The following is a 14092-nucleotide window of genomic DNA, read 5'->3' on the forward strand; positions in this document are numbered from 1 at the left end:
ATGGAAACACAGCCCAGGAGCTCTTTCACTGCATGGCCAGACCTGCAAACAAACTCCAGTTGTACAGTTTCAATAGACTTTTCACAATAGACTGTGACCAGGGGTCAGTGGTCATGGATTAACCAAAATATGTTTATAAGGAATCTGTTCGTCCTGCTAAACTGGGATTCCCTAGAGGTGAACCTATAATCAGACAAAGAACTAGGCCCTCAGCGAATTCCACTAAATCTTTAAATCAGCTCATGTGGAAATGTTTATGTAAAATAAAGTGAAAAACAATCACACTAAAAAATGGGTCCATGTACACTAAGCAAAGATTGAAACTAAGTTAGAAATGATGACAGTTATTAAAAATTCAAAATTGAGGTTCCTTTTTTCTTCCATGTTGCCTACAGACCTACTCTCAAATGTTTGCACCTACTTTAAAACTTCTGAGATAGAAGGGTTGAGTTTCTGAAACCCAGGACCAGGTTTCAGCCCTGACTCTACCGCTGACACCCACACCTCCTAAGCGAGGTCTCTATGGGGTCAAAGGGTCGGGCCCATCCTCATTGGTGAATGGGAGCTAACACCTGCCCTTGGATCTCACAAGGCTGTTTCAATTAACAACAGAGGGTCTGTAATAACTTACACAGGGGCTTCATAGACTGTAAAATGAAAAAAGAAAGGATGATTTTATCAGGCACTCAGCAGTTCTGGACTCTGGCAATCCTTTTTTTTTTTAAGATTTTTTTTTTTTGATGTGGGCCATTTTTAAAGTCTTTATTGAATTTGTTACAGTATTGCTCCTGTTTTATGTTTTGGTTTTTTGGCGCAAGGCATGTGGGATCTTAGCTCCCTGACCAGGGATCAAACCTGCACCCCCTGCATTGGAAGGTGAAGTGTTAACCATTGGACCTCCAGGGAAGTCCCAGGCAATCCTATTAATTAAATGTCCTTTGTAGGTAGTGACCTATAGTAGCTAATGAGGAGGTGAAATGGTGACCAACAGCTGTCTTACCAGGCTGCAACTCCCTGTGTCCTGGGCAGACTGTGACACCATTACCAGGCAGACGGTGAGAACAGAAGCAAATGAATATGGAAACTAACATTTATTACACACTTCCTGTGTGTCAGGTGCAGGTAACTCTTTCCCTAAATCAGGTCATCTAATCGTCCCAGCCACCCTAGTGACAGTCCTGTTCCCATTTTACAGCTGAGCTAAGTGAAGCTCACGGGTGACAGAGTGAGTGGGGATGTATGATTGGACACCGGGTCCATGTCGTTTCTGGTGTCCTCTCACCACACTGGACATCTGATAAAATTGACACGTGGTGCTCCGTGTCTTTCACAGTGGCCTTGAGGGCCTTATTTTCTTGTCCTGCTTGCTCATCTGAGTCTGGCCTGGAGTCCTCAGTCCCACCCCCTCCCCTGACAGAAATGTCAGGTGACCGTGACCCCAAAAAACTGCAGAACGTTTTCTTTTCTTTTATTTATTTATTTATTTTTGGCTGCATTGGGTCTTTGTTGCTGCACGCAGGCTTTCCCTAGTTGTGGCGAGCGGGGGCTACTCTTAGTTGCGGTGCACAGGCTTCTCATTGCAGTGGCTTCTCTTGTTGTGGAGCACGGGCTCTAGGCACGCGGGCTTCAGTAGTTGTGGTGCATGGGCTCAGTAGTTGTGGCCCACAGGCTCAGTTGCTCCACGGCATGTGGGATCTCCCTGGACCAGGGATCGAAACTTGTGTCCCTTGCAATGTCAGGCGGATTCTTTTTCTTTTAATAAATTTATTTATTATTTATTTATTTTTGGCTGTGTTGGGTCTTCATTGCTGTGCACGGGCTTTCTCTAGTTGCAGTGAGCGGGGGCTACTGTTCGTTGTGGTGCGCTGGCTTCTCATTGCGGTGGCTTCTCTTGTTGCGGAGCACAGGCTCTAGGTGCACAGGCTTCAGTAGTTGTGGTGTGCGGCCTCAGTAGGTGTGGCACACAGGCTCAGTAGTTGTGGCTCATGGGCTCTAGAGCGCAGGCTCAGTAGTTGTGGCGCACAGGCTTAGTTGCTCCGTGGCATGTGGGATCCTCCTGGACCAGGGCTCAAACCCGTGTCCCCTGCATTGGCAGGCGGATTCTTAACCACTGCACCATCAGTGAAGTCCCTGCAGAACTTTTTTGATGCAGTTACATCTCTCAGTGGACATCTGAGCTTGCAATCTGGGGGGAACCTGGAAGGTTGGTATTTTCAGGGTCTTGTTTGTTGGGAGAGGTAGGAAGATGCCACGGTCCCCCTACGCAACCAGGCAGTGCTCTCCTCAGGTGTCGCCAATTCTGGCCTCCAAGACTAGGTACATGTGGTCCCTCAGCTTCAGTCTCCTTGTCCATAAAGTGGGAGCAACCACAGGGCTTGCCTTGCTGCTTTTTGATGTACAGCTGTGTTGAGTTTCAGCAGAATCTCAGGAGGAAGCTGCAGGCCAAGGTGACCGGGTTGGCAGGTCGCTGGTCTCCAGAGGCCGTGGTGAGCTGACCTGGGGCTTGGTCACAGGGGGTGGGGAGCTAGAGGCAAGATCCTGGGTGCAACCAATGGGCCGTAGTTGTTTAAGTCACTGCATCTTTGATGCATTTTGCTCATAAACCTGCCACCTGCAGAAAGTGGAGGCGACCGCTGAGCCCCCCTCCCGCCTCCACCATCTCCCCCACCCCCATACTTCTCACACCGGAGGATGACATACCCGCTACTAGGTGACTGCATCCACAGAGGAGGAGTCCCCCCAGCGCTGCCGCTGGGGCTGCCTGGGGAGCACGCTTCACCTAGGACCTCTGACCAGGTATTTTTTTTGCCCAGCCAGAACTTCTCAGAATAAATTGAGATAAAGGTAAAGGTTTATTTATCCTTCCACATCTCCAGTGAGCACTGATGCTATTTGACAAAAAAGAGTGATGCTAAACTCTGCCCTCAAAGGAGGCGTGGGGTCCTGGGCAGGCTGGTCTGGATTGGTTTGTGGGGTTTCAGGGCCTGAGTCCAGAGGCCTGCACAGACCCGAGATACAGTATCCTTGAGAGGTGACTTGAAAGCTGTGGACACCAACCAAAGGGTCCTCTGTCTAGTGGTAATTCAGGGAGGAAAACTCCAAGTTCAAGCTGGGCAGATGGAGGCAGGGAGGCCAGGAGGCAGAGAAGCCTCGAGCAGAGTGTGGGAGGCTGGGCCCTTCCCAGGCTCTGCTTCCTGTGCTGGGGTCCATAGAGCCTCCCGCCCAGCACACCGCGCCCTAAAGGCATCATCACTGGCTAAGCCGCTAACCTCAGTTAGGGGCCTATGTGCTCTCCCAGGTGGATCCACTCACAGCAGCTCTGTCTACCACTAAGCAGAGGTGGTCGGGCTTCTCACCACTTCATCTACCATTTCCCATCCAGTTCCTCTCCCCTTGATCCAGTCAAGGCCCATTTGGCCTTGGTATTTGCATGTGGCCCAGTTTTTAACCTTGGGACCCCTTTGAAGACCCCAGTGTGCACCCCCGCCCCAAGTCCTCCCGGTCTATGATCACCTAAAGTAGTGTATCTGTCTCAGCTTGGATGCCAGCCCTGGGCCCTGGTCCACTGGCTGGTGCTGGGCCAGCGGGGGCATTGAGATCTTTAGAGAAACATCTCTTTCCACTGCATCCTATCCTTCTGGTGTGCTAGGAAAATGCTTTATCTCAAAGCCAGAGCTCCTGCATCTGTGTTCTTTCCCCGTTACCTCTTCAGGATCCCCCGATTCTCACTCTGCCCAGGGTAGTCAAATAAATGTATATACTGCATATACATTTTTAATACATAAAATTTTTTATTGATAAAATATGCATAAGATTTATCACTTAAGTATATGGTTCAGTGGCATTAAGTACCTTCATATTGTTGGGCAACCACCAGCACCATCCATCTCCAGAACTTTTTCATCTTCCCCAAACTGAAACCCTATCTATGAATTTGACTGTTCTAGGCACCTCATATATGTGGAATCATACAGTATTTCTTCTTTGTGACTGGCTTATTTCACTTAGCAGAATGTCTTCAGGGTCTACCCATGTTGTGGCATGTGTCATAATTTCCTTCCTTTTTAAGGCTGAATAATAGTCCACTCTACATACAGACCACACTTTATCTACTCCTCCATCCCCGGACACCCGGGTTGCTTCTATCTTTTGGCTCTTGTGCATAGTGCCACTATGAATATGGGTGTGCAAATATCTGTGAGTATGTGCTTTCAGTTCTTTGGGGTATATGCTCAGAAGTGGAATTGCTGGATTATATGGTGATTCTGTGCTCAATTTTTTTGAGAAACTGCCATGTTGTTTTCCACAGCAGCTGCACCATCATACATTCTCACCAGCAATGCTGGTGAGTGTCCCAGCTTCTCTATATCCTTGCCAATGCTTGCTACTTCCTTCCTTCCTTCCTTTCTAATAATAGTCATCCTAGTGAGTGAGAAGTGGTATCTCATTGTGGTTTTGATTTGCATTCCCCTAATAGTTAGTGATATTGAACATCTTTTCATGTGCGTATGTCTTCTATGTCTATTGAAGTCTGTTGCCCACTAAATATATAAAATAAGTTTTACTGTCATTCAAGGAAACTCACTTCTTGTAGCTTTTTAATATATATACCAAATATTTTCATCTTATAATCACAGGCTAATGTCTTATCAACCCACATTGATTTGGGAGGTGTTGAAAAATAGAAACTGTAGATAATCATGTGACATGCACGTCAATATGCATATACACACCATGTTTATTCATTATGTACATTTGAACAGTGCCCTGAATACATATCATGACCAAAGGCCAAATGACCAAATCTTAAAAACAGCACTCAACCAAAGCTGGGAGAACTCCAACTTCACTCAAAGCTGAGGCAGAAGCTCAATATCACCATCACACATTAAGCTTCTGAAGTACAAAAATAAATGGCATGTTATAAAAAACTTGAATTAGGATAATTTTACCCTTCAATATTTTAGTAGCTAATATTTTAAAGTTTGACATTATATTATAGAAATAAAATTTGTCAATGTTGTCATCTATACTACTTTTGTAGTCACTCTGCTACACATTTATGAGACTCAGTTGTCACCAGCACATTGAATGACAACACTAATCTTTGTGCATAACAGAATGTAATTCGGGAAAATGGTTTTCCGTAACTTATTTGCTTGAAGGAACTGACTACCCAGGAAAATCTCAAAAATACCTTAACTTCAACTACCAAAAAAATGGCTGGCAGACCATAACAAAGAATTTGATAAGCTTTTTATTTTAATTTGTAGTTTCTGTGGCCTCAAATCTATAAGAAATTGTTTTCTTGGAAGTATTCTTGTGGCATCTATTTTTAAGTTTATTAAAAGGAAAAAAATACCTAGTTCTCTAATATTTTTTCCCTACTGTTTATACCCTTTAGTGTATCTATTTGGATTAAAGATAGTTCATTATGGGTTTATTGTATGTTGTTTTGGATTTTTTCTCCTTGTAAAACTGAGATGGCAGAGTTAACATTATGATTTTAATGTCACTCTCATGAGATGTGTAGAGCTTTCAAATAGGATTTTGGGGGAAAAGATTCTTGACTTAAAGGGGGGTTTTTAAAAACTTAAAAATCAAAAGCAGTTCTTACAGATTATTTTGTTTAATGATAGGATCATGAGTACAACAAAACTCTGAAAAGCTAGGAAATCATGATATAATCACTATTACCTTATGTTAGTAATTAAACTTTTATATAAATTTATTGGCTCCAAAAGTACATAATGTTCTTTCTCAAATTAACTATCTAAAACACTCTTTATAAAATAATAGCTTTCACACTATTCATTTATATTGCAGCATTCACTCTGGCAATTATAAATTTATGTAGCTCTTTAATTGACAGAATTTCAAAACAGGAAGCACATAAGGAGATTTTCCTCCAAGTTATATTTAGACTGCTTAATTATATTTGAAAGGGCATCTTCAGATAATAACAAATCACGGTTATTCCTATTATTGACATTGTCACATTGATTGGATGCGCTGGGGGCCTGGGCGCACACGTGGTCACTGAGCTGCGCAGTCTCGGGGATGCCGGAAATGACGTAGGAGCGGCGGGGGCTCCCCCACCCCCACTGCCTGGTTGAAATTCCGCAGAAGTTAAAAGCACGAAGGCTGGAGTCAAATGCCATTACTTCCCTAAAATACGCGTTATTTATTTCTAAACCGGCAGAAGGATGGACGTGAAAGCTGCGTGAGCACGGGGCGCCCAGTCCATCCGGAGAAGCGTTAAGTTGGGGGTGGGCGTCCTTTCCCTTTGCTGAGGCGCAGTGACAGCTAAAGATAGGGAGCCATCAGAGCTCACCTGGAGGTACCCACGCTGCCCCGTACAGCGGCGACGTGGATGCGCAGGTGCGCGGCGCGCGGACGGTGACCTGAGGGTTCTCTGTGCATCTCACCACGTGCAGCCGCGGTCTGCATTGTAAAGTGAAGACGCTTTACAGGTATTCACTCCTTCGACCCTCACAACAGACCGCGGGAAACGCACTTGTATTTTACAATTTACACTTAGCAGACCTGGAAGTCACATCGGAAGGGGGTGTGGCGACCGCGCCTCATCCACGGACCCAGGACGCGGAGCCCCTGCCTTTGGATGGAGGCGGGAGCACTTCCTTCTCTCTCCAGTTTCTGGCTCGGGGACTCTAACCCGAGGGGCTTGGGGGGCAGGGAGGGCCTGAGCATCCGAAGCGGGCGGCTGAGGACCCGGAGGGGAGGGAAGAAACCAAGGGTGCGCGCAGTGCCTCTAACCTGCCTGGGGAGCCCTGCTTCAAAAACAAAAGTAGTACTAAATAATCAAATTAAGTCAGGTAAACACTTCCTTTTCCTCTTCTGGTTTCCCGTCCCTCGCTCCTCCCCTTTTCCTCCTCTCTCCTTCCTGCTTTTCCTCCTCCCGCCCTCCCCCTTCTCCTCCCCGCCCCTCCCCCATCCCTCCCCGCCCTCCCCCATCTCCTCCCCGCCCCTCCCCCATCTCCCTCCCCGCCCCTCCCCCATCTCCCCCCCCCCATCTCCTCCCACCCCTCCCCCTCTCCTCCCCACCCCTCCCCATCTCCTCCCCCTCTTCCTCCCCCATCTCCTCCCCCTCTTCCTCCTCCCTCTTCCTTCCCCTCTTCCTCCCTTCCTGTCCCTCCCGCTCCTTCTCCTCCTACTCCTTTTCATTTATTTCTCCCTAAAGATGATATGGAGAAAAATTCAGAGTGTTTAAAGTTCTTAGGTGCTGGTGCTGGTGCTGGGTTAGATTTTGTCACCCAAATTTTTCAGGAAGAGGCAAATTCTTTTTTTTAAATACATTTTTAAAAATTGTGTGTGTGGGGAAGACATACAGTATTAAATTTACCATTTTAACCATTTTAAAGTGTACAGTTCTGTAGTGTTCAGTGCACTCACATTATTTGCGTGCTTAGTAAGCTTTTAAAAGTCAAAGTAAAACATGCATACAGAAAAAAATGACCCAAATCATAAGACATAGCATGAAAAATTATCAGAGTGTTCACTCATAGGCAGCCTCCACTCAGGCTAAGAAATGGAATATTCCCAATACCCTCTCAAGTGCTGCTCAGGCCCTCTTCCAGTCATTAGCCGTGCCCCCAAAGGCAGCCTTTAAACTGACGTCTAACACCAAAGGTTAGTTTTGCCCATTTAAAAATTTTGAATAGGTGGGATCGCACAGAATGTATTCTGCAGCATCTGGCTTCTTTCATTTAGCAGTACGTCTGTGAGAGGCATTCATTTTATAGCGTGTGGCCGTGGTTCATTCATCTCTGTTGCTATGTGGCATTCCATAACACGAATATAGCACAGTTTTATTTACCCATTCTAATGATGGACACTTGGATTTTTTCTAGTTTGTGGGCTTGTTACAAATAGCGCTGGTACGTACATGTCCCTTGGAATGGAATTGATGGATCATAGGTTCTGCATGTGTTTGACTTTAGTAAATATTGCCAAATATTTTCTAAAGTGGTTGTACCAATTTCCATTCCCAAGAGCATTGTATAAAAGTCGTGTTGCTGTATGTGGAAGGAAGAATAATGCCCACACCCCTCTCCCTGCCCAAAATCATGTCCATGTCCTTATTCCTGGAACCTGTGAATATGTTACCTTATGTGGCAAAAGGACTTTGCAGCTGTGATTAAGTTACGGATCTTGATGGAGAGAGATTATGCTGGATGACACAGGTGGGCCCGTGTCATCACAGGTTCTTAAATGTGGAACAGAAAGGAAGCGGGTCAGAGGCAAATGTGACTGTGGAAGGGTGGACCCAGAGATGCAATTTTGCCGGCCTTGAAAATGAAAGGAGGCCAAGAGCCCAGGACCATGAGGGTCTCTAGAACCAAAAAGGCAAAGAAATGGATTCTCCTCCAGACCCTCCAGAAAGTAGTGCAGTTCTGACACTTCAATAAGCCCAGTGAAACTGTGTCAGGCTTCTGACCCACTGAACTCTGAGATAATAAATTTGAGTTGCCTGAAGCCACTAAATTTTTAGTAATTTGTTACAGCGTCAATAGGAAAATAAGACTCCACATCCTCAACAGTATTTGATATTACCTTTTAAGTTATTTTTTATTCTGATGGGTGTTTTATGGTATCTCATCATTGTTTTAACTTACATTTCCCTGATGAGAAGTGAGATTGAGCACCTTTTCATGTGTTTACTTGCCATGTGGATATACTCTTTTACGAGCTGCCTGTTTGCATGTATTGCCTGGGTTCCTATTAGATTGTCTGTCCTTTTCTTAATGACCTGTAGTTTTTTGACTATTCTGAAGATACACTCTTTTCAGTTATGTGTGTTGCAGTGATCTGCCACTTGATAGCTTGTGCTCTCTTAATAGTGTCTTTGGGTAACAGAACTTCTAATATGGTCCAGTTTATCTTTTTCCTGCATGGTCAGTGTTATTGTGTTTGAAATCATTCCCTATCCCAAGGCCAGGAAGATATTCTCCTGTGTTATCTTTTGAAGCTTTTTTTTTAAAATTGGAGTATAGTTGATTTACAATGTTGTGTTAGTTTCAGGTGTACAGCAAAGTGATTCAGTTATACATATACACATATCTATTCTTTTTCAGATTCTTTTCCCATTTAGGTTATTACAGAATATTGAGTAGAGTTCCCTGTGCTATACAGTTTGTCCTTGTTAATTATCTATTTTATATATACGTGTATATGTTAATCCCAACCTCCTAATTTATCCCTCCCCGCCACCTTTCCTCTCTTTTGAAGCTTTATTGCTTTACATATCATATTTGTGTCTCCTCTGGAATTGATTTTTGTATATGGAGTGAGGTAAGCATCGAGTTTCATTTTTTTTCCTCATCTGACACCCCAGTTGACCCAGCTCCCAGGTCTGCTGCACTGCTTTTGTCTGTCTCTTGCTACTCTATGTTGCCACTGTTATCATAAATCAGGCATCCACATGTGTGTGGGTCTGCTTCTGGACTCTTCATTTTGTTTTATCAGTCTGTTTGTTTACGTTCACTCCAATACCACACTCTCTTAAGTATTGTAGTTTTGATGTAAGTCTGGATATCCAATAGAGGAAGTTCTTCCCATATTGTTGTTCTTCAAAATTAGTAATAGCATTTCTAATTTTTTTTTTTAGAATGGCCCTTTGTATTTTTATTTTTTTATTTTTTGCCTTGGCCCTTTGCATTTTTGCCTTGGCCCTTTGCATTTCCACATAGACATTTAGAATCAGATTGTCACTATCCACACAACAAGAAATTGCTCAGATTTTGATTGGGAATGAATTGAATCTATGAACCAATTTGGAAGACAATTCACATCTTTACAAAATTGAATTTTCTATCTGTGTCCTTGCTGTAGCCTTATATATATATTTTAAGAATTTAATAGATTAATTTATCTCAATAATTTCTCTAGTTTTCTATATAATGGTCCTGCATATCTTTCACTAGATTTGTTTGTAGAATTTGACTTTTGTAAAATTGAAGTATTGTTGATTTACAATGTTGTATTAGTTTCAGGTGTACAGAAAAGTGATTCAGTTATACATATATTCTTTTTCAGATTCTTTTCCATTTTAGATTATTATAAGATTTTGAATATAGTTCCCTGTGCTACACAGTAGGTCCTTGTTGATTATCTATTTTATTTATAATAGTGTGTCTGTGTTAATCCCAAACTCCTAATTTTATCCCTCCCCCCATTTAGAATTTGACTTTTTTTTTTTTTTTAATTTATTTTTGCCTGTGTTGGGTCTTCGTTTCTGTGCGAGGGCTTTCTCTAGTTGCGGCAAGCGGGGGCCACTCTTCATCGTGGTGCACGGGCCTCTCATTATCGCGGCCTCTCTTGTTGCGGAGCACAGGCTCCAGACGCGCAGGCTCAGTAGTTGTGGCTCACGGGCCTAGTTGCTCTGCGGCATGTGGGATCTTCCCAGACCAGGGCTCGAACCCGTGTCCCCTGCATTGGCAGGCAGATCCTCAACCACTGCGCCACCAGGGAAGCCCAGGATTTGGCTTTTTAAAATGCTATTGCAAACGGCATCAAATTTTAAATTTTTGTGTATAACTATTGGGTGCTGACTTATAATTATAGAATTGACCTTGTGTGCAGTGACTTTGCTAAATTTACTTCTTAATTTTAAGTTTATTTGCAGATTCTTGTATTTTCAACATATACAATCACATCATTTGTGAATAAAGACAGCTTTACTTTGGAAGAGCCACATTTGATGTAGGGGATATGGAAAAACTGGGTCTCTCATGCATTACTGTTGGGAATATGAAATGGTGTGGCTGCTTTGGACAATAGTTGGCAGTTCCTCAAAATATTAAAGTTACCATATGATCCAGCAATTCCACTCTAGGTATATACCCAAGAGAATTGAAAGCATACATTTGCATAAAAACTTGCATGTGAATGTTTATAGTTGCATTATTCATAATAACTGAAAAGTAGAAACAACCCAAATATCCATCAACTGATAAGTGGATAAATAACATGGTGTATGTCTATACAATGAAGTATTATTTATCAATAAAAAGGGATGACATACTGATCCATGCTACAATATAGGTGAAATTTGAAACCATGATGCTAAGTGAAAGAAGCCAGTCCACACGCTGTATCAGTTTATATAGAAGGTCCAGAACAGGCAAATCGGTACAGACAGGAAACAGATTAGTGGTTGCCAGGGGCTAGTGGTGTATGGGGGTGGTAGTGGTGGGTGACTGCTAATGGGCTCAGTGAGAGAGCCCACGTGCCACAAACTGCAGAGCCCACACGCCCTGGAGCCCACGTGCCACAACTAAAGAGAAAACCTGCACGCCGCAACTAGAGAGAAGCCTGCACACAACGAAGAGCCCACACTGCAAAGAAAGATCCTGCATGCCGCAACTAAGAGCCCGTGTACTGCAACTAAGACCCGATGCAGCCAAAAAAAATAAAGAAAATAAAAATTAAATAATAAAAGAAAGACGGGCCTGATGTGTTAATGGAAGTAAAAAAAAAAAAAAATGATACCAAGACCATACATGTGAAAGGACAGAGGCTTTCCTGACTCCAGAGAAATTGGCTGAGAGGCAATTTTGATGGAAAAGTCATGAACATAATGATATACAAATCCTATTAGCATCATTCAGAATCAGGATTCCAGCGTTTGAATTCCAACTCCCCCATTTGCCATCTGACTTTTGTCAAAATTTTAACCTCTTTGAGCTTTGGTTTCCTTTATTTGAAAAACGTAAATATCAATACCTACTTCACAGAGCTGTTTGCGTTAAATCTGAAAGTAAACGAAAGCACCTAACAATGCCTAGTACATACATCTCAAAAATATTGCAAAATGTACAATATTACTATTGGGGGAAGCCAGCTGAAGGGTACACGGGACCTCCCAGTACATTCTTTGCAATTTCCTGTGAATCTAATTATTTCAAAATAAAAAGTTAAAAAATGGAGTAGTTACCTTTTGTATGAATTGTGTTGTGTCATGGTACCCATATATGTGTATATTTTATAAATAAATAAATATATATATATATATGTATATTTTAAACCAAATGAAGGAATCAAGGACCAGGAACAGAAGGAATTTTGTTACAAGGAGTTAGTTACACAGAAGTGAAATTGGAGTGGAAACTTTTGTTCTGAATCATAGAACCAGAGGGCAGAGGTAGTATGAAAAGACTTTAGAATCAAGGCATAGTTTAATCACTGAGCTTATCTGGGTTTGACTATGTGGTTTACTTATGGTTTTTTCCTGGTTCAACTTGACTCATCCATTCAGATTCAGAATAATAAATGTTTCCTCAAGCACGTACTCTGCCAGACATCGGGGCAGGCTCTTCCACCTTGCTTTGAACATGGTTGCCACTGATACTTTGTGCATTTGGAGAGAAAGGCATAAAGGAAACCAACGCTGCCATTTTAATTCAGTAATGCTCACTATTTTCACATCTTAGTTTTCCTAATAAAATTAAAATGCGTGGAACAAATTGGATGGGTGCTGTACCTCAGCTGGAATAACCGCAAGATTCCTCAATGCAGAATCCTTTTGGTTCTACTAATCTGGAGCGCTGTGAAAAGCACTGGAGTCCTTAACATGGTGGATAAGAAACAGAGGGTTTACTTTCCTTTATACTCTGTTTACAGTGGTGGTTCTAGGTTGCACTGTTTTGCTCAGAACAAGCCTATGCTAAGAAACTGGTGGTCTGGCTGACCATGGACAGAGTTGAAGTTCTGTTGCATCTATGGGCAGCCTTCAACTCCTGTAAATGGAGAAAGGAGAGCCTGAGTAGAGAGAACTCTGGACAGGGTTCAGTTCTGTAGCTATTTTCTCCCTCTAGTCTTTATTTTCCTAAGGTGGTGTGAGAAAATGTATCTTTAGCCAATGTGAATAAAGAGATCCAATGTCTTTGAAAAAGAAAGCCAAACTATGAAAGCTCTAGGAAAAGTTAAGATTTCACAATTTGGAATGTCATCTTGACATGGAGTTTTAAAGGGGGCTTAAAAGAAGCACAGAAAGGAAAGATAAAAATTTCAAATATTTACCTTTATTCAATTTACCAAAACATGTATAGGAGGCTTTGGGTAAGAGATTGGCAATTAATAAAAATTTTTTAAAAAAAGGAAACTATTCTTTTTACTGGGGAGTGGCAGTTTGTGGGGGACATCAACCTGGCTTAAAAAAAAAAAAACCCAGAGATGAATGAAAATAAAGGTTAAAAATTTCTTTAAAAAACATTTTTATTGTATGTCTCCATTTACAGATTCATTCATTTTTTATTATTCAAAACAATAACTAAAAGATCTGCCTTTTATATACTTTCAGCTTTAGGATCATCCTGAAGAAAAAGTAAACAGTTCAATTACCAATACAAAAATTAATAAATGACACAGCAGCAAGCAATGTCAGGTGGGTTTTTTGTTTATTAGCATTTTTTTCCCCATGATACTTATTATGTTTGTGTTTCAAGAGTCAAATTTATCAATGTCCAAGGCTCCTTGGCTACTCATGAAAGTTTTCACTATCATTTGGAAGAGGACTTATTCTGAAAAATCCAGGCCTTAATAGCCATAGTTGGATAATACTTTTTAAAACAGTGACTTGTGACATTCCCTCTATTTTGCAGATTTCAGGGGCAGAGCAGACTCTGGGTTGTGCTCTGACCACTAGACACACAGTTTCCAGCATCCACAGGCGTGACACTGTAAGTACAGTTGGGGTAAGGGCATAGAATAATAATGGCTGTTCTTTAAATACCATCTTCTATGAGGAGGAAACAGTGCCTTTTATAGAGTGAATACTGGTGTAAAAAAAAATTTATTGTATGTTTGAGAAAGGACTAGAGAGTGGGAGAAAACATCAAATGTAAAAAACATGCTTGTGCCAAACCATGAATAAGAACATCCTCACTGAAATGTCTAAAAACCGAGCTGCCTCAAGGGACCTGCTGTAACATGGGATGCAGGTAAGACGATAACCAAATGCACAGCTCCTGAACAATATGGACAAAACTATCCAGCCCCTCCTCCTTGGCTGCCTTCCCAGAGAACGTGAGATAAAACTCACTGTGCAGCCTCACTACCCAAGGCAGAGTTA

The 14092-nt window shown here is 42.4% G+C and overlaps 1 protein-coding gene across 5 annotated transcripts in view; it reads left to right on the forward strand.

The window, feature by feature from the left end:
* The first annotated feature begins 6123 nt into the window (after positions 1-6123).
* PPP4R1 (protein phosphatase 4 regulatory subunit 1) overlaps positions 6124-14092 on the forward strand; it is a 70519-nt gene continuing 62550 nt past the window's right edge. For 4 of the 5 annotated variants that reach the window (XM_081252222.1, XM_081252225.1, XM_081252226.1 and 1 more), the window contains exons 1-2: positions 13322-13405; positions 13623-13700. The gene's annotated coding sequence lies outside the window, so the exon portion shown is untranslated. Of the gene's footprint in view, positions 6382-13321; positions 13406-13622; positions 13701-14092 lie in introns of those variants that run through there. The other variant, XM_081252221.1, reaches the window with a different exon arrangement.

The sequence above is a fragment of the Mesoplodon bidens genome (genome assembly GCF_964165515.1).
Source record: "Mesoplodon bidens genome assembly, chromosome: 13".
Lineage (NCBI taxonomy): Eukaryota > Metazoa > Chordata > Mammalia > Artiodactyla > Ziphiidae > Mesoplodon > Mesoplodon bidens.